The 21,261-nt window shown below is 41.6% G+C and overlaps 1 pseudogene; it reads right to left on the bottom strand.

Moving 5' to 3' along the window:
• Positions 1 to 9,650: 9,650 nt before the first annotated feature.
• LOC106604988 (serine incorporator 2-like) lies at positions 9,651 to 17,251 on the bottom strand (annotated as a pseudogene).
• Positions 17,252 to 21,261: the final 4,010 nt, after the last annotated feature.

The following is a 21,261-nucleotide window of genomic DNA, read 5'->3' as shown; positions in this document are numbered from 1 at the left end:
ATGTCACTTGTTTAATCCACTTCAAGCAGTGTAGATAAAGGGGAGGAGACAGGTTAAATAATGATTTGTAAGCCTTGAGGCAATTGAGTCATGGATTGTGTATGTGTGCCATTCAGAGGGTGAATGGGCAAGACAAAAGATTGAAGTGCCTTTGAACGGGGTATGGTAGTAGGCACACCGGTTTGTGTTAAGAAATGCAACACTGCGCATGGTGACCATCTGCTCACCAGTTTTCTATGTGTATCAAGGATGGTCCACCACCTAAAGGACATCTAGCCAACTTGACACAACTGTGGGAGGCATTGGAGTCAACATGGGCCAACATGCCTGTGGAATGCTTTCGACACCTTGTAGAGTCTGTAAAGAATGTAAATAGTCCGATGGCTATCTGATTAATTGTTCAGCAGTCTTATGGCTTGGGGGTAGAAGCTGTTAAGGAGCCTTTTGGTCCTAGACTTGGTGCTCCGGTACTGCTTGCCGTGCGGTAGCAGAGAAAACAGTCTATGACTTTGGTGATTGGAGTCTCTGACAATTTTATGGGCTTTCCTCTGACACCGCCTATTATATAGGTCCTGGATGGCAGGAAGCTTGGCTCCAGTGATGTACTGGGCCGTAAGCACTAACCTCTGTAGCGCCTTACGGTCAGATGCCGAGCAGTTGCCATACCAGGTGGTGATGCAACCGGTCAGGATGCTCTCGATGGTGCAGCTGTAGAACTGTGTTCCTAATGTTTGGTATACTCAGTGTATTTCCTTCTGAACGGTTTATATTGTTTCCCCCTTCTGAATAGACCACTGTGCAAACTAGATCTAAATGGCAAGAAAGGGAGGAGAGCTCCCTGGGTTAAGCTTGGCTGTGAGAGTCTCTCTAACTACATTAGATAAGGACAGACAGTCACTCTCTGGGGGCGCAGTAACTGGGAAACAGTCTGTAATGAACAAATCCATGATGCTCAACCAAGCATGGTGGGGGACTACCACGGAATGCTTCGTTATACTATCTATCATTCGGCTACAAATTACACCAATTATCCCACGAGGAAATTAAGGTGGGATTTATGCCGGTGAAGCTACAGAGGGAAGGGAATATGGAGAAGATCTCAGCCCATCTGAGATGCATTGTCATTCAGAAGACGGTTCCCCTGTACACTACAGCTCTACTAGAGTTGACATTTTAAATAGCTGGAGTTTATGAGGTGATGATTAATATGTATAGGTGTATCTGATATTTATTCTTTGGTTTAATTGAGTTTTTCTGTGAGAGAAAGCAAGCAAGCTAGAGAGCCAGGATGAGCCATCTGAAGCTGAACTGAGTGGGAGTTTTACTCTGAGACGAGTGCACTGTACATTTTTATTGGGGAGAATGAGGGAGACAGAAAGGAGAAACATTGTGGAGGTTTACCGGAGGTTCCAGAACTCGAGGACTGTTCTTTTTATTAATCTTACAGTGTGTCTTGCGAGACTGAAGCAATTAAGAATGAAAGGCCAAGAATGAAAGGCCATAAGAGGTTTGTAGAGGAATAGGTTATATGGTCAAGATTGACTATCCTGCTGCTATTCACATCAGAGACTGTCTGCAATGACTCTGTGTGCTCTGATAGGGTGAAATGAAGTGTAGTGACAGTCAACAGGAATTTGTGTTTTTGTACAAGTTTGTGTATGCATGTGTGTGTGTGTGACGACATAGGACCTGACAGATCCCCCGCAACGTGTTGACCCGCTGAGCAGAGCCATGTGTCAAGGCCAGTGTGCACTTACACTGACTGACGACACGTAACTTCTACTCTGCCAAACACTGTGTTCACTCTGTTTTCCAGCAGTACTGTAAGTTCAACAGAGAGGGCAGGATGAGCTTCTGCCTAACAGTCCTCACATAAGTAACCCTACACATACCACAGCTTATCCAATCTTCAGTTCACCTTTATCCAAGCAAAACACTCGTCATAGTTTGTGTGTCTGTCTATAGTCGTCTAGCCTTGATTATTTGGCCCCACTCTTTACATGTTTGGGAACTCTTTTCCCAATGTCAGCATGTGACACAATGCATAAACCTTGTGACCAGTTGAAAGCTGAGGGAAGCCAGCGAGGGAGAGGGGCAGTGACGAGAGGCAGAATGTCCTAGGGACTCACAGGCTGTGCCAACTGGAGTCTGTGATAGGAGCAGCCAAAGTCAACATGCCCTGTCTGCCAGCTAGGCGAGAAGGAAATAACACAGAGGAGGCAGGCAGCTGCATGGAGCCCTGTCTCAGTCCCTGGCTGGACATAGAGCACAAAGACCAGCACAGACCAGACTAATCTCTATCTCCATCATCTAGTGGGCCAAATGGGTTAGATCTACAGTAGATAGACCCACTTAAAATATACAAGACACTACTGTGTTTTATGGGAATATTCATAATGCTTGTTGGCATTTAAAATCTTACAGTATGGGACGGATTTCATTCTCAGATGCTTTGGTGGCAATGAAAAGGCTATGAGAAGGGAATGTCAATTTAAAAGGCCCAGTGCAGTCAGGTTGGAATAATACTGTGAAATTGTGAAAATTATGACAATAGATTTTAGTGTAAGAGCTGTTTGAAGAGACCACCTGAAATTTCAGCCTGTTTTGGTGGGATGGAGTTTGGCCCTGTCTGGTGAATTGGTTAACAGAAAAATAAGAGAGTTCCAAACCTCTCTGCCAATAACAGCTCATTTTCAGTTTTACTCTCCCCACTCAGACCACTCACTCACTCAATCCAAGCAAAATTCTTGCTTGAGAAATTGCTAAGAAGCTATTTTTGATTCTTTTAGACCATTTTAATAAAGGTGCAATATGTAACCTTTTGGGCGACTCGACCAATTTCACACAGAAATGTGTGAATTATAGATCTGTCATTCTCATTGAAAACAACTCTAAGAAGCAGTAGATCTATTCTATGTGCGCTAATTCTAGGCTTCCTGTTCAAAAGTTTTGTTTTATGTCTTACTTTCGGATTTGTATACCAGCTTCAAACAGTTGAAAATACAATATTTTTGGTTTTAGAAAATATATTTCACAGCGGTTTAGATAGTACAATGATTCTCTACAATATACTTGCTTGTTTTGTCACATAAATGGAAATGAGGCGAACTATTTGAATTTTTGCAACAAGGAAATGGTGGAGCGGTTTCTGCATAGTGCATCTTTAATTGAAAATAATCACAGCAAGGTACTTAAATTGTCACCCAGAAATTATTTGATATTGAGATAAAAACATCTGCATTGGACCTTTATGTTCTTTACATTTACCAGTTAATTTGTCAATACCTTTTTTTCCATTAACTTGACCATTGATTTTTTTGGTCTACATTTAGAATGTTCACATAGAAAATAAATGCGACAATTGCCTGTCACAGTGCGTTTCAATTGAACTGTTGTGTCGATAAAAACAGCTGGACGTAATGACGTCACACCTTGGGAAAAAATATTTTCGCAATAAACCTACAATGTGGAATAAAAATGTGGTTGAAGTGTTTCCATTATCCTATTAGGTAAATTGCGCATTAATAAAGTGGTGACAGCCTGTATGCCCTACCACCTATCTGTTTCATGTCTCAGGTAGTCCGCAAAAGCCTGCATGGATAGAATGCAAGAATTTTCTAATATTTGCCATATTCTAATACTTCTCATGTGTCTACTCATTGCCACAGTAACTTGTACCCACCTAGATCTAGAGCTAAAACAATTTGATGGTGAAGCTTTAAATTGCAATGTGAAGCAATTCAGGCATTCTTGAAAGTCAAGACAAAAATCTTCCTGCAAATAAAGTTTTTTTTTTTTTTATAGTTGAATAAATCGATTTTGCAAGGAGTAGGCATTTAGAATCAAATGTGGAGTGGAGTGTTATAGAATGGGATAACATCACGTGCCCTGTGTAAGCCTACCTTAATTTATTTCAAAAACACTGTTTCCAGGATCATTTGTCACATTAAAGAAAGTTAGACAAAAGAAAAATCCACCCCTGCTGAATGGATAAAATCTATTCAATCTTTAGAACATTTCTACATCTGCCATTTCCATTACAAATCGCAATGATATTTTGTTGTTGTTGTTGCAACATTGCTTTTGTCGGATTAACCTGGGTCAATAGATCCCTTTCCAGTACACAACACACTGACGTCAAGCCCAGCAGTAAGAACGCCATCTGCGCCCATTCAACATTGCCTAGATTTATGTTATTACTTCTAAACAAAATAACTTTTTTGGGGTTCTCATATGCTTACAATTATGTTTTGATTCTTGCTTGAACAGTCACTAAGATTATATTTGGTTGTTATGGTTGCAAAATAACTATTTTGGATGCAGCAGTTGTTAGCTAGAATGCTAACGCTCATTGACAGGCTGTAGCCAAAGCTAGCCAAAGACCCATTTTACTAGGTGAAGTGTTTTTTTTAAGAATAATGCAGTTGATTTGCGATGATGACACATAAATTATATTAAGCAGGACATTTATATGAGCCTTAAACTCTAATTATAAACCAAAAGTAATGTGAAATGCACTCATAAGCAACATGTAAACAGTCTTTTTTGGGGGGGGGCTGGCATTCTATATGAACTCCTTGTTCTGCCAGCAATTTGTGCACTTCACCCTTGTGCGGCAATGTTTGTAAACACAGAAAGCATTCTATGGAAATTTGTCTAGTGTCACCCCATATGCCTGAAAAGCGAACACCCTTTAAAACTAGAATTAGGGTTAACCAAGCACTCAAGTCATGTGCTTGATATTCTGTCATGGACATAATCAACATTTCCAGACTACAGCTAAAGTCACAGCTTGAGGGGCCGTACCAGAGGCCATACCACAATAGTTAACAATGTATGAAGCATCACTGGTCAGACAATTGTCATATTTAAGGCATAGGTTAAACTGAAACTATCAATTCAAAGGTGGTTTAATTTGAGTAATGCCAAAAGAAGTCTTTACATCAATTTACATCAATAACATAGCTCAGGCAGTAGGAAGCTCTCTCATCCATTTATATGCAGATGATACAGTCTTATACTCAGCTGGCCCCTCCCTAGATTTTGTGCTAAATGCTCTACAACAAAGTTTTCTTAGTGTCCAACAAGCTTTCTCTACCCCTTAACCTTGTTCTGAACACCTCCAAAACAAAGGTCAAGTGGTTTGGTAAGAAGAATGCCCCTCTTCCCACAGGTGTTATTCCTACCTCTGAGGGTTTAGAGCTTGAGGTAGTCACCTCATACAAGTACTTGGGAGTATGGCTAGATGGTGCACTGTCTTTCTCTTAGCACATACAGTTGAAGTCGGAGGTTTACATACACCAAAAATTCCCTGTCTTAGGTCAGTTAGGATCACCACTTTATTTTAGGAATGTGAAATGGCAGAATAATAGTAGAGAGTAGATTTATTTAAGTTTATATTTCTTTCATCACATTCCCAGTGGGTCAGAAGTGTACATACACTCAATTAGTATTTGGTAGCATTGCCTTTAAATTGTTTAACTTTTGTCAAACGTTTCGGGTAGCCTTCCACAAGCTTCCCGCAATAAGTTGGGTGAATTTTGGTCCATTCCTCCTGACAGAGCTGATGTAACTGAGTCAGGTGGCCTCCTTGCTCACACACGCTTTTTCAGTTCTGCCCACAAATTTTCTATAGGATTGAGGTCAGGGCTTTGTGATGGCCACTCCAATACCTTGACTTTGCTGTCCTTAAGCCACAACTTTGGAAGTATGCTTGGGGTCATTGTCCATTTGGAAGACCCATTTGCGTCCAAGCTTTAACTTCCTGACTGATGTCTTGAGATGTTGCTTCAATATGTCCACTTAATTTTCCTCCTCGTGATGCCATCTATTTTGTGAAGTGCACCAATCCCTCCTGCAGCAAAGCACCACCCACAACATGATGTTGCCACCCATCTGATTCATGGTTGGGATGGTGTTCTTCGGCTTGTAAGTCTCCCCCTTTTTCCTCCATACATAACAATGGAACTGGAAATGGAAATGGCCAAATTTTTGTTTCATCAGACCTGAGGACATTTCTCCAAAAAGTACGATCTTTGTCCCCATGTGCAATTGCAAACCGTAGTCTGGCTTTTTTATGGCGGTTTTGGAGCAGTGGCTTCTTCCTTGCTGAGCGGCCTTTCAGGTTATGTCGATATAGGACTCGTTTTACTGTGGATATAGATACTTTTGTACCTGTTTCCTCCAGCATCTTCACAAGGTCCTTTGCTGTTGTTCTGGGATTGATTTGCACTTTTTGCACCAAAGTACGTTCATCTCTAGGAGACAGAACGTGTCTCCTTCCTGAGCGGTATGACAGCTGCGTGGTCCCATGGTGTTTATACTTGCGTACTATTGTTTGTACAGATGAACGTTGTACATTGAATTGTAAGTGAAATAATCTGTCTGTAAACAATTGTTGGAAAAATTACTTGTCATGCGTAAAGTAGATGTCCTAACCGACTTGCCAAAACTATAGTTTGTTAACAAGAAATTTGTGGAGTGGTTGAAAAACAAGTTTTAATGACTCCAACCTTAGTGTATGTAAACTTCCGACTTCAGCTGTATCAAAGCTGCAGGCTAAAGTTAAATCTAGACTTGGTTTCCTCTGTCGTAATCGCTCCTCTTTCCCAGCTGCCAAACTAATCCTGATTAAGATGACCATCCTACCCATGCTAGATTACGGAGACATAATTTATAGATTGGCAGGTAAGGGTGTTCTCGAGCAGCTAGACATTCTTTACCATTCGGCCATCAGATTTGCCACCAATGCTCGTCATGGGACACATCACTGCACTCTATATTCCTCTGTAAACTGGTCATCTTTGTATACCCGTCGCAAGACCCACTGGTTGATGCTTATTTATAAAACCCTCTTAGGCCTCACTCCCTCCTATCTGAGATATCTACTGCAGCCCTCATCCTCCACATACAACACCCGTTCTGCCAGTTGCATTCTGGTAAAGGTCCCCAAAGCACACACATCCCTGGGTCGCTCCTCTTTTCAGTTCGCTGCAGCTAGCGACTGGAACGAGCTGCAACAAACACTCAAACTGGACAGTTTTATCTCAATCTTTTCATTCAAAGACTCAATCATGGACACTCTTACTGACAGTTGTGGCTGCTTTGTGTGATGTATTGTTGTCTCTACCTTCTTGACCTTTGTGCTGTTGACTGTGCCCAATAATGTTTGTACCATGTTATGTGCTGCTACCATGTTGCGTTGCTACCATGCTGTGTTGTCATGTGTTGCTGCCTTGCTATGTTATTATCTTTGGTCTCTCTTTATGAAGTGTTTGTGTTGTCTCTCTTGTTGTGATGTGTGTTTTGTCCTATATTTATATTGTATTTATTTACTTTAATCCCAGGCCCCCGTCCCCGCAGGAGGCCTTTTGCCTTTTGGTAGGCCGTCGTTGTAAATAAGAATTTGTTCATAACTGACTTGCCTAGTTAAATAAATGTTAAATAAATAAAATAATAAAATCAAGGGAAAGCGATCAACAATTGGGACTACTTTTACAGAACTGGTACCTAAAAACGAAATATGATATCTATGGCAGTGTAACTTAGTCCTATGTTCCTCGGAAACCTTCAGTGGCTTCAGGTTCTGTTTTAAATAACATGAGCAATGAAAATCAAACAATTGCTGGTAAAAAGATGCAGTGCCCCCATTTGGCCCTCTTCTGTCCCCATCCATCCCCAGTGCCTCCTCAGCCTAATCTCGGATTGTGCTGTGAGGACTGTGGGGTCCCCTTACAGTAGCAATCTGATGGAAATGTTATCATAGACCCAGCAAATAGATAATCAGGCTTTCTCCCTCTGGTGAACATACCAAGATAAAAGAGACATTTTGAGTCAATAAGGATCAACAGCATACTGTACAATCGAGAACATCCACAGAGGACAGGCCTATTGGTCACATCACGTTCACTCTTCACAGTTCTCAAGTTTCTCAGAGCACAGGGCTCTGAGCAACCTCAGTCCATTGAATAGAAAATATCCTTATGCCATGTCTGTAGTGTACTGCAGTCTCCTGTACTGTACTGCAGTTTCTGATAACAGTAAAGAAAACAATATGATTGAAGGAGCTTCAGTTCCACCTAGTGGTCAACATTGAGAACTAATTTTACTGCAATTGTGAAGAAAGTATTATAGATAGTAAACAATAGATACTTTTTTATTATGTTGAGGATTTTTTTGAAAAGAGAATTTGCAGATACAGTACCTTTATAATCAAACTATGAAATTAGCTGAGACACTCCTTGTGACATGCTACTGTCTCACCATCATTTTACACAAAATGTGGAAGCCACTTTAATGCAGGTTTGAATTTATATCTATAAGTAGTTCTTTTTGAAATGCATTAATATAAAAAGGCACTCAATGTTGTTGTTCTCAAAAACACCATTGATAATTCTTCATGCAATACTGAAGGATCATCACTTGAAATCATGCTTGGGTTAATTCATCTGTATGGGTAATGAAGCATAATACATTACGCTCACATGCAACATATACTGTACAATACACTGAGTTTCCATGGCAGACTGACTAGGTGAATCTAGCTGAAAGCTATGATCCCTTATTGATGTCACCTGTTAAATCCACTTCAATCAGTGTAGATTAAGGGGAGGAGACAGGTTAAAGAAGGATTTTTAAGCCTTGCGACAATTGAGACATGGATTGTGTGTGTGTGCCATTCAGAAGGTGAACGGGCAAGACAAACGATTGAAGTGCCTTTGAACAGGGTATGGTAGTAGGTGCCAGGCGCACCTGTTTGAGTGTCAAGAACTGTAACACTGCTGGGTTTTTCATGCTCAACTGTTCACCGTGTGTATCAAGAATGGTCCATCACCCAAATGACATCCAGCCAACTTGACACAACTGTGGGAAGCATTGGAGTCAACATGGGCCAGCATCCCTGTGGAATGCTTTCAACACCTTGTAGAGTCCAATTGAGGCTGTTCTGAGGGTGAAAGGGGTTGCAACTCTATATTTGGAATGTGTTCCTAATGTTTTGTACACTTTAATGTATATCAGAATTGAATTATTGTCTTCAATTTAACTTTTAAACTATTTAATTCACAATACTCAAATGTTTGTACTGTTTTACTATAGTTCAGTCAAGATTCTTCAACAGACCACCAATTTCAACATTTCACCTCATAAGCAACATTTCACATCTCTTAAGCACACCAATCTTTTCACCACGAGTTAAACACATTGATCTCATTTCTGTCACATTGGGAAACTTCATATGCATTAAGAGGTAAATAATCTAATATGAAATTATGAAATGTGCAAGAATTGCCAAAGAACTCATAATTATCAAATTTGAGCGCAATATCCACTGAATTATAACCATTATAAATATTATCAAACACCAACATATCGTTCTTGAAATGCACTGTTATAGAGCTGTACACTAATGACAGTTTATTAATCAGACTCAGTAACATCGTGGCAACATATGGTATTTCTCAGACCCTAACATGTTTAATAACATAAATCAAAACAAAACCCAACAAAACAAGATTAAACACACCAACAGAAACCAATGCAAAAATTCTGACTCGTGTGTGTATATATATATATATATATATATTTTTTATAATAATAATAAACTTCAACACAACATCTTACAAGCCCATGGTGACCCCATGGGGGGCTGTTCAGCCGAAGTCTCGGTCGGGAAACAGGGTCCAGATGTAGAGGCCCAGGCCCAGCCAACTGGAGCTGATCTTTACCTACACAGCTGGCATACTGCTCTGCATGGCCTGGCTGGTGGTGTCAGGCCTGAGGAATGAAGGGAGAAGGTGTCAGTTTAAAGAGTGTATCTTTATAGTGGCTTTCTATCCTTTTCTTATCCCCTTAAAACCTCTTGGCGATCCCCTAGGATAGGGGGCGCTAAAGCGATTTTTGAAAAAAATTTGTGCCCATTTTAAACGGCCTCCTACTCAAACTCAGAAGCTAGGATATGCATATAATTAATACTTGTGGATAGAAAACACCCTAAAGTTTCTAAAACTGTTTGAATGGTGTCTGTGAGTATAACAGAACTCATATGGCAGTCAAAACCCCGAGACAGATGGAAACAGGAAGTGGAATTCTGAATTGCGAACTCAACTTCATCACGTTGCCTATTAATCACACCGTGAGCTATGGTTCATTGAGCACTTCCTATTGCTTCCACTAGATGTCCCCAGTCTTCACAAATTGGTTTGAGCCTTCTACTGTTAAAATTGAATGAATGAGACGCTGTGGAACGTGGTCACACGGAGAGGGCCATCACCATTATGACGCCGGCGCCCCTGGTTACCCTCCCCTTTCGAAACGTTTTGAAACACAATGCAATCGTCCCCCTCGAATCTTATTGGCTCTCTTGTTGAAAAACGCCCTGAAGATTTATGTTATACAACGTTTGACATGTTTGAACGAACCTAAATGGGGAAAAAATGCATTTTCTCGAAATGGCTGTCCCGTGGCCGACGAAGCATTTGGATCAGCCTTCAGACGCGCTAACAAGAACAAGCTCTTGGAACATAAAGGAGTCATTTTTTCGAACGAAAATACATTTGTTGTGGACCTGGGATTTCTGGAAGTGCTTTCTGATGAAGACAACCAAAGGTAAGGGATTATTGACAATAGTATACAAGACTAGATGTGATATGCGATTGTTCCAAGATGGCTAGCCTATTGCTATTGCTAGCCTATTGTTCTGAGTATCGCATCCCCTTTTATCGCAAAGTGTGATTACCCAGTAAAGTTATTTTTAAATCTGGCATTACAGGTGCTTTCAAGAGATATTCATCTATAAATCTTAGAATGACAATATTACATTTTAAAAATGTTTTCGAATAGTAATTTAGTAAATTGTAGCTCTGTTTCATCGGATGCATTTGAGGGAAAATAGTTGGTCAACGTTACGCACCGATGTAAAATGCTGTTTTTATATATAAATATGAACTTTATCGAACAAAAGAATGCATGTATTGTGTAACATGATGTCCTAGGTGTGTCATCTGATGAAGATTGTCAAAGGTTAGTGCTGCATTTAGCTGTTTTTTGGTTATTTGTGATGCATGTGGTTGGTCGGAAAATGGCTATGTGGCTACTTTTCCTCTAACATAATCTAATGTTTTGCTTTTGCTGTAAAGCCTTTTTGAAATCGGACAACGTGGTTCGATTCAGGAGAGGTGTATCTATAAAACGATATAATTTTAATTTTTTAAATTTTTTATTATTACATTTTGTTATGCTAATGGCGATATGATTTTTCGCTGGATGTCCGGCACAGGGGTTCATTTAGACTGATCTGAAAACACAGAAGAGGTCAGAGCAATATGGTGGATTAATGCTGCCTATCAGGGATTTGCTTTCGCATAGCTTTCACACAAAGGCTATTGAGATTCACCCAAAGAAATATCCCTCCTGATCCCATGGCTTTCAAACTGACAAGGAATACATACACAGCATACCCAATAGGACACCTAGAAATATTGTAAAATGTTCTAACATTTCTATAGAGCTGTGGCTCTGATGGTCAGCTGTTGCTGTACTTACTGGTACCAGTTGGTGAGTGTTATCATGATGTAGAGGGAGGCCAGGCAGAAGTGGAAGTGTAGGTGACCCCCTCCTCCTCATTATCCACGGCCCGTCGCACACCGTCCTCCCCTACCTGAGAATGGAAAATGTGAACGAGACAGACATAGAGAAAGGGAGAAAGAAGAGAGAAGGGGAGAGAGAGGTGGGGAGAGAAAAAGAGATACAAAAAGAGAGAGACCAGGGGTCAGCATGGGAGATCTATCAAGATCATAGCATAACAGACAATTAAATAAGCAGCCATGATACGGATTCAAATTGGAGTAGCTAGCTACCTGGCATAGAGAGTGCAGAAGAGGAAGATGACCAAACACACAATGCTCTGGGCATCCCACCACTGCACCTGTCCTGGGGCACTGGTGGGTGTGGGCTCGCTGGAGCTGACATTTGACACCAGACTCAGCAGGCTGGGGTTACACTTACGGTCTGAGAGAGACAGACACAGCAAATCAGCCATAGAATGTAGGATAGTTATGGGGAAGAAAAAAACACGTAAAGAGACCTGCAGTCTTGAGGAAGGCAACAGCCAAGACTCTAAACCTATTATCACAACAGATATGCCAAGTGTCTATTAACTCTTGTCGGGCTCGTCCCGTATGCGGGACGGACATCCAGCGGACATCCAGCGAAAAATCCTATCGCCATTAGCGTAACAAAATTTAATATTATTTTTTTCAAAAAGCAAAACATTAGATTATGTTAGAGGAGTATATCGTAAAAGTAGCCACATAGCCATTTTCCGACCAACCACATGCATCACAAATAACCAAAAAACAGCTAAATGCAGCACTAACCTTTGACAATCTTCATCAGATGACACTCCTAGGACATCATGTTACACAATACATGCATTCTTTTGTTCGATAAAGTTCATATTTATATATAAAAACAGCATTTTACATCGGCGCGTGACGTTGACTAACTATTTTCCCTCAAATGCATCCGGTGAAACAGCGCTACAATTTACTAAATTACTATTCGAAAACATTTTTAAAATGTAATATTGTCATTCTAAGATTTGTAGATGAATATCTCTTGAAAGCACCTGTAATGCCAGATTTAAAAAGAACTTTACTGGGTAATCACACTTTGCGATACAAGGGGATGTGATACTCAGAAAAATAGGCTACCGTTACAGGTCAGCGCCATCTTGGAACAATCGCATATCAAATCTACTCTTGTATACTATTGTCAATAATCCCTTACCTTTGATTATCTTCATCAGAAAGCACTTCCAGGAATCCCAGGTCCACAACAAATGTATTTTCGTTCGAAAAAGTTAATCCTTTACGTCCCAATAGCTTGTTCTTGTTAGCGCGGTCTGAAGGCTGCTCCAAAAGTTCCGTCGGACGCGGGACTCCTCTTTCAATAAAATGCATTTTTTTTTTATTTAGGTTCGTTCAAACATGTCAAACGTTGTATAACATAAATCTTTAGGGCCTTTTTCAACCAGAGCTCCAATAAGATTCAAGGGGGACGATTGCATTGTCTTTCTAAACGTTTCGAAAAGGGGAGGGTAGCCAGGGGCGCCGGCGTCATAATGGTGATGGCCCTCCTCATGTGACCACTTTCCACAGCGTCTCATTCAGTCAGTTTTCACAGTAGGAGACTCAAACCACTTTGTAAAGACTGGGGACATCTAGTGGAAGCAATAGGAAGTGCTCAATGAACCATTGCTTATGGTGTGATTTATAGGCAAAATGATGAAGTTGAGTCCGCAATTCAGAATTCCACTTCCTGTTACGATCGGTCTCGGGGTTTTGACTGCCATATGAGTTCTGTTATACTCACAGACACCATTCAAACAGTTTTAGAAACTTTAGGGTGTTTTCTATCCACAAGTATTAATTATATGCATATCCTAGCTTCTGAGTTTGAGTAGGAGGCCGTTTTAAAATGGGCACAATTTTATTTCAAAAATCGCTGTAGCGCCCCCTATCCTAGGCGACCGACAAGAGGTTAATTACAACAATTGAGTGCAGACTGTTGTAGACACACTCCAACACATGTCTGAGCTTTTCCACTGACCCACTACAACCACAAGTACAAGCATGGGCCATAAGTAGGACCAGGAGTTTTTCCTGACCATGTGACTTAACAACTCCAGGACCTAGTAAATGTAACGAGTTGGGGAAGGTGAGTGAACTTCCAAAGTCTGCCAAACTCACCAGTAGGCAACACTCAGTGCTGCAGTGGTTTGGAAAGCAAATATAAACATAAACTGGAGGGAGAAAGTAAAAACAACTTTATACAATGACAACAACTGCAGAAACTCTGTAGAAACTGGAATGGGAAAGAGGCTGAGACTCACTTGGGTTGTTGGTCATGGGGTGACCAGGTGACATACATGGTGTAGAGGGAGATGAGACGCCTGGAGCAGACCAGACTGGGCGTGGGCTTCCTGTGACACACAAAAACATAGGCACTGGTAAACATGTATGCAGTGGAACAAATTCATCATCATGCAATGCACACAATTGTCAACACCGTTATCAACAAAAACTGACTAATAAAAGCATTCCCTTACCAAAAATGGTATCAATAATTACTGACATAATTGCTAAAACTGTTCCTTATTTTGAGGTGGGCAATGAAACCGCCACAATACCTGTACTTTGAGCAGGATGGAGACGATGGAGATGATGACATTGAAGATGAGGTTGAGGCTGATGAAGACCTTGTGCTCGGTGCAGTCTTTAGGCTGTGTGTAGTAGATGTAGAACAGCACCACTGAGGTGAAGGCCAGTGCATAGTGGAGGAAGGTGAACTACAACAGGCCTGAGGGAGAGAGGGGCAACATGGAGAGGGTCTGTAAAAACAGTCATGTATGACGAACACCCCCATACTCTTCAGATGCATATTCTCATTCTATGTTTTCTTTAGAACATTGTTCTTCAATCCTGGTCCTGGAGAGCCACAAGGTGTGCAGGTTTTTGTTCCTGTCCATTACTACTAACACCACATTCAACGTATCAAGGGTTGATGATTGGTTGATTGGCTAGTTAAATCAGATATTAGTATATGGCTGGAACTAATGTATGCACAGCCTGTGGGTCTCCAGGAGCAGGATTGAAGAACCCTGCTGCTCTAGAAGAATAAACACAGTCATGGTAGTAACACTTTTTGAGCAGAATTAAGGTACTACAGTTGAAGTCGGAAGTTTACATACACTTATGTTGGAGTCATTAAAACTTGTTTTTCAACCACTCCACAAATTTCTTGTTAACAAACTATAATTTTGGCAAGTCGGTTAGGACATATGCTTTGTGCATGACACAAGTAACTTTTCCAACAATTGTTTACAGACAGATTATTTCACCTATAATTCATTGTATCACAATTCCAGTGGGTCAAAAGTTTACATACACTAAGTTGACTGTGCCTTTAAACAGCTTGTAAATTCCAGAAAAATATGTCATGGCTTTAGAAGCTTCTGATAGGCTAATTGACATCATTTGAGTCAATTGGAGGTGTACCTGTGGATGTATTTCAAGGCCTACCTTCAAACTCAGTGCCTCTTTGCTTGACATCATGGGAAAATCAAAAGAAATCAGCCAAGACCTCAGAAAACTAATTGTAGACCTCCACAAGTCTGGTTCATCCTTAGGAGCAATTTCCAAATGGCTGAAGTTACCACGCTCATCTGTACAAACAATAGTACGCAAGTATAAACACCAAAGCCGTGGGGAGGAAAGAGACTGATCAATAAACAAATAAATACAACCCACTTCCTGGATCCCATAGCATGGAATTGACAGAAATGGTGATTGACATCAAGTTTAACTAACACTAGGGCATTGTGAGGGGATGAAATGTGAGTTTTCCATTGTTTATAAAAGTATTCTCTACATGACCAAAAGTATGTGGACACCTGGTCGTCGACCATCTCATTCCAAAATTATGGGAATTAATAAGGTGTTGGTCCCCCCTTTGCTACTATAACAGCCTCCACTCTTCTGGGAAGGCTTTCAACTAGATGTTGGAACATTGTTGCGGGGACTTGCTTCTATTCAGCCACAAGAGCTTTAGTGAGGTCGGGCACTGACGTTAGGCGGTTAGGACTGGCTCGCAGTCAGTGTTCCAATTCATCCCAAAGGTGTTCAATGATGGGGTTGAGGTCAGGGCTCTGTGCTGGCCAGTCAAGTTCTTCCAAACCATTTCTGTATGGAACTTGCTTTGTGCACGGGGGCATTGCCATGTTAAACAGGAAAGGGCCTTCCCCAAACTGTTGCCACAATGTTGGAGGCACAGCATTGTCTAGAATGCCATTGTATGCTGTAGCGTTAAGATTTTCCTTCACTGGAACTAAGGGTCCCAGCCGAACCCATGAAAACAGTCCCAGATCATTATTTCTCCTCCACCAGTTGGCACTATGCATTGGGGAAGGTAGCGTTCCTCTGTCATCCTCCAAACCCAGATTTGTTTGTCCGGAGTGCCAGATGGTGAAGCATGATTCATCACTCCAGAGAATGGGTTTCCACTGCTCCAGAGTCCAATGGCGGCAAGCTTTACACCACTTCAGCCCATGTTTGGCATTGCGCATGGTGATATTAGGCCATGGAAACCCATTTCATGAAGTTTCCGACGAACAGTTCTTGTGCTGACATTGCTTCCATAGGCAGTTTGGAACTCGGTAGTGAGTGTTGCCACTGCGGACAGACCATTTTTTAAATCGCTTCAGCACTCGGCGGTCCCGTTCTGTGAGCGTGTGTCCTACCACTTCACGGCTGAGCCGTTGTTGCTCCTAGATGTTTCCACTTCACAATAACAACACTTACAGTTGACCAGGGCAGCTCTAAGCAGTGCAGAAATTTGACGAACTGACTTGTTGGAAAGGTGGCATCCTATAACGGTGCCATGTTGAAAGTCACTGAGCTCTTCAGTAAGGCCATTCTACTGCCAATCTTTGTCTATGGAGATTGCATAGCTGTGTGCTCAATTTTACAGACCTTTCAACAATGGGTGTGGCTGAAATAGCCGAATCCACTATTTTGAAGGGGTGTCCACATACTTTTGTATATATAGTGTATAACAGTGTCGCTATTGTGCTTTGCCTATAGGTTCACTTCTGGCATATTCAGAGTAAAATTACTTTCCCTCTCCTACTTCCTTTATCAAATATCGTGTGGTTATATTCGAATGCATTATAATTTTCAGCTTGGTAATAAATAGGATAAATAAGTGAGGGATGTCCTACTTTAGTTTATATAAACACAGTGCAGACCATATAAAAAAGTAATTGGTTTCTTTCTTGCAGTAAATAATATGCTAGTTCAACAGAAATACATTGGCTTCTTTGATTACTTCCATGTAATGGCTATAAGATAAATATCAGGTTTGGTGAGCCCTTAAAGGCAATTTTTTTGATTTGTCTGATTGTGTTTGTTCACAAGAGCATAAACAGCATACTTTACTTATAATAATGCAATTGCTATAGGTTGAGGATCTTTCAGAGGGAAAAAGTTTTTCACCAATGCATGTTTCTCACAAAGTCTTAGTCATTAGCCAATGATTACGCCAGTACTGTCAGAAGTAACTTGACAGTCATTTAAAGTTTAACTGTGATCATCACAGTACCTGTATGGAAGGTTCCATCCGGGATGAAGAAGACTCCCACAGTGAAGCCGACCAGGATCAGAAACTTAAAGAACCAGAAACGGAGTATTTTCATGAGTCTTCTCTAAGAGAAGCCAGTGAAATTGAGCCTGAAAGTTACAAAAAGGTCTTATACATGATTTATAAACAACTTATTACAGTACTAACCCAAAATGGGTTGAAATTACATATCGACCGGTTTCTGATTGTAATGATGTCACTTCAAACCATTTTCCCTGCTGGGAATGAAAGCTGTGAAGGGCATGGTGGTGGGGCGGCAGGTAGACTAGTGGTTAACCTGTTTGGGATAGGGGGCAGTATTTTCACGGCCGGATAAAAAACGTACCCGATTTAATCTGGTTATTACTCCTGCCCAGAAACTAGAATATGCATATAATTAGTAGATTTGGATAGAAAACACCCTAAAGTTTCTAAAACTGTTTGAATGGTGTCTGTGAGTATAACAGAACTCATATGGCAGAAGATTGTATACAGAAAGTGCCCTGTCTGACCATTTCTTGGCCTTCTGTAGCCTCTTTGTCGAAAATACAGGATCTCTGCTGTAACGTGACATTTTCTAAGGCTTTAATTGGCTCTCAGAAGGCGCCATAACGTGGAATGATAACTCTGCAGTCCCTGGGCGAAAAACAGTAGGGGTTTTGGAGAGTGGTCCTTCTGAGAACAATGACACTGGTGCACGCGTGCATGTGACGACTCCATTTTTCTTCTTTCAGTGTTTGAACAGATACAACTTCTCCCGGTTGGAATATTATCGCTATTTTACGAGAAAAATCGCATAAAAATTGATTTTAAACAGCGTTTGACATGTTTCGAAGTACGGTAATGGAATATTTCGATTCGGATTGTGATTGGAACGGAGCTATTTGGATATAACTATGGATTATTTCGAACCAAAACAACATTGGGTGTTGAAGTAGAAGTCCTGGGAGTGCATTCTGACGAAGAACAGCAAAGGTAATCCAATTTTTCTTATAGTAAATCTGAGTTTGGTGAGTGCCAAACTTTGTGGGTGTCAAAATAGCTAGCCGTGATGGCCGGGCTATCTACTCAGAATATTGCAAAATGTGCTTTCACCGAAAAGCTATTTTAAAATCGGACACCGCGATTGCATAAAGGAGTTCTGTATCTATAATTCTTAAAATAATTGTTATGCTTTTTGTGAACGTTTATCGTGAGTAATTTAGTAAATTCACCGGAAGTTTCGGTGGGTATGCTAGTTCTGAACAAAACATGCTAATGTAAAAAGCTGTTTTTTGATATAAATATGAACTTGATTGAACAAAACATGCATGTATTGTATAACATAATGTGCTAGGAGTGTCATCTGATGAAGATCATCAAAGGTTAGTGCTGCATTTAGCTGTGGTTTTGGTTTTTGTGACATTATATGCTAGCTTGAAAAATGGGTGTGATTATTTCTGGCTGGGTACTCTCCTGACATAATCTAATGTTTTGCTTTCGTTGTAAAGCCTTTTTGAAATCCGACAATGTGGTTAGATAAAGGAGAGTCTTGTCTTTAAAATGGTGTAAAATAGTCATATGCTTGAAAAATTGAAGTTTTTGCATTTTTGAGGTATTTGTAATTCGCGCCACGCTATACCATTGGATATTGGTGAGGCGTCCGCTAGCGGGCACGTCTGTCCCTAACAGGTTAAAGGCGAACCAACAACCAGAGGGATGCCAGTTTGAATCCAGGGTCTGACGGGAAGAATCTGGAGGGAAGAAAGCTGAAGTGTTGCTGGTATCAAATCCTCAAAGTGCCTGCCGTTGTGCCCTTAAGCAAGGCGCTTAAGCCCCCACAACACCTGCTCCGCGGGTGCCCAGAGTTGCAGCCCCCCGCTCCAACCTGTATATGTATGTGTGTCTTTCAGAGGGGCTGGGAAAAAGCAGGAGTCAAATTTTGGTTGGACCTTGTGTACAATTGATGAATAAAGTGATCTTAATGTTAATGGCTGAATGGCTGCACGCGGGTCTTTGCTGCCCTGGACACAGACCATGATGGCTGAGAACATTTGACATTTTAGTCATTTAGCAGACACTCTTATCCAGAGCGACTTACAGTAGTAAATACATTCATTTCATTTCATGCATTTTGTTTTTGTACTGGCCCCCCGTGGGAATCGAACCCACAACCCTGTTGTTGCACACACCATGCTGGCGTTGCAAACACCATGCTCTACCAACTGAGCCACAGGGAAGAGGTCATGAGAAGAGGAAGAGGAAGCAGGTCATGGCGAAGCACATGCGGTACACAGACTTGTAGCCCACAATGACATCACAGTTAAACTGGTTCTCTATGCCTGGTATGGTGCTCCCACCCTGACAGAAGCCTTGGATCTAGAGGGGGAAAGGATAAAAAGGGCATTTTAATGTCATTTTGAGTAGTGTTTCTAAAAAGACATCGTCACAAAAAAGTGCTAGAGCTATTTTTTGTTTTACTCACAGGAAATGCATTCAAGTGTTAAGCTCGTACGTCACACATGTTGACATTGTCCGACAAATTCTTACTCCACACACACTAGTGATGCACGGGTTGACTCATAACCCGCAGTCCCCACGGTTATATACGCGGGGCGGGTGGGTTTAGGGTCATGAAATGTTGTGTAGATGAAGGGCAGGTGGGTGGCAGTCAGGGCATAACATTTACTTTTTGGTCCACCAGCCACCGCAGCAGGTAGATTAAAAAATATTTATTTGTAATAGTTGCAGTATATCACCACAACCTCATGAAAAAAAAATAACAAAGTTAGTCACTACCTTACAAGTTCTACTCAATAATACGTGTTTCACTACTTATTTACTACACACAATTGGTAAATCAGTACTGATGATGTTGACTGATTTCCTTATATGAACTGTAACTTTGAAATTGTTGCATGTAATATTTCTGTTCAGTGTACTGTTGGGTTCACCTAGGGGTCATGATAAGGACTGTACCAAAATGTTTGATGTATTAGAATAATTGATTATGCTTATGTCAGGTCCTGACCCTAGTAAGATGTCATTTTCTATAGTAGAGTAGGTCGGCGTGACAGGGGGTGTTTTGGGTTGTTCTGTTTTCTATTTCTATGTTTACGTTCTAGTTTTTCTATTTCTATGTTGGGATTGTTTGGGTTGATCTCAAATTGGAGTTAGCTGATCCTCGTTGCCTCTGATTAGATTATATATAAGTAGGGGTTTTTCTTCCTGGGTTTTGTGGGTAGTTGTTTTCTGTTTAGTGTATGTCACCTGATGGAACTGTTGTCGGTCAGTTTGTTGTTTTGTTTAAGTATATTCATTAAAAGTAAATATGAGCACTATACATGCTGCGCCTTGGTTGCCTTTATATGACCCACGTTACAGAACTACCCACCATAATTGGATCAAGCGGCGTGCCAGGGCAGAAATGGACACCTGGTCACATCAGGAGTGGATTGAGAGTAGAGACTGAACTTGGGGCCAGGTAATCGAGCGATATCGGAGCCTACCTGGGAAGAACGAGAGGCAGCCCCCCCCCCAAAGAAAATTGGGGGGCACACGGGTAATTTGGCTGGGCCAGGACTGGGACCTGAGCCAATTCCCCGTGCTTTTTGTGGTGAGCATGTGCCTGCCTCTCGCACTCTCTCTCCAGTGCGCCTCCATAGCACAGTACGTCCTGTGCCTGCTCCTCACGCTCTCCCTCCAGCGCACCTCCAAAATCCAGTACGTCCTGTGCCTGTTCTTCGCACTCTCCCTCCAGTGCGCATCCATAACCCAGTACGGACGGTGCCTGCTTTGAGCACTAGGTCCTCAGTGCGTCTCCCCAGTCCGGTGAGACCGGTTCCCGCCTCCGGCGACGCTTTTCCGTCCGGAGCCTCCAACGACACTCTTCAGTCCGGAGCCTCCAGCGACGCTCCCCAGTCCGGAGCCTCCAGCGACGCTCCCCAGTCCGGAGCCCGGAACCTCCAACGGCGGTCCGCAGCTCGGAACCTCCAGCAATGATCTACAGTCCAGTTCCTTTGACGACGATCCACGGTCAGGTGGTAATAAAGCAGAAGGATCAGCGGGTGGAGCGGGGAGTACGCCCCGAACATGGAGCCGCCTCCT

This window comes from Salmo salar, chromosome 05, assembly GCF_965601325.2.
Source record: "Salmo salar chromosome 05, fSalSal1, whole genome shotgun sequence".
NCBI classification, from domain to species: domain Eukaryota; kingdom Metazoa; phylum Chordata; class Actinopteri; order Salmoniformes; family Salmonidae; genus Salmo; species Salmo salar.
This window is presented reverse-complemented; position numbering and strand designations above follow the sequence as displayed.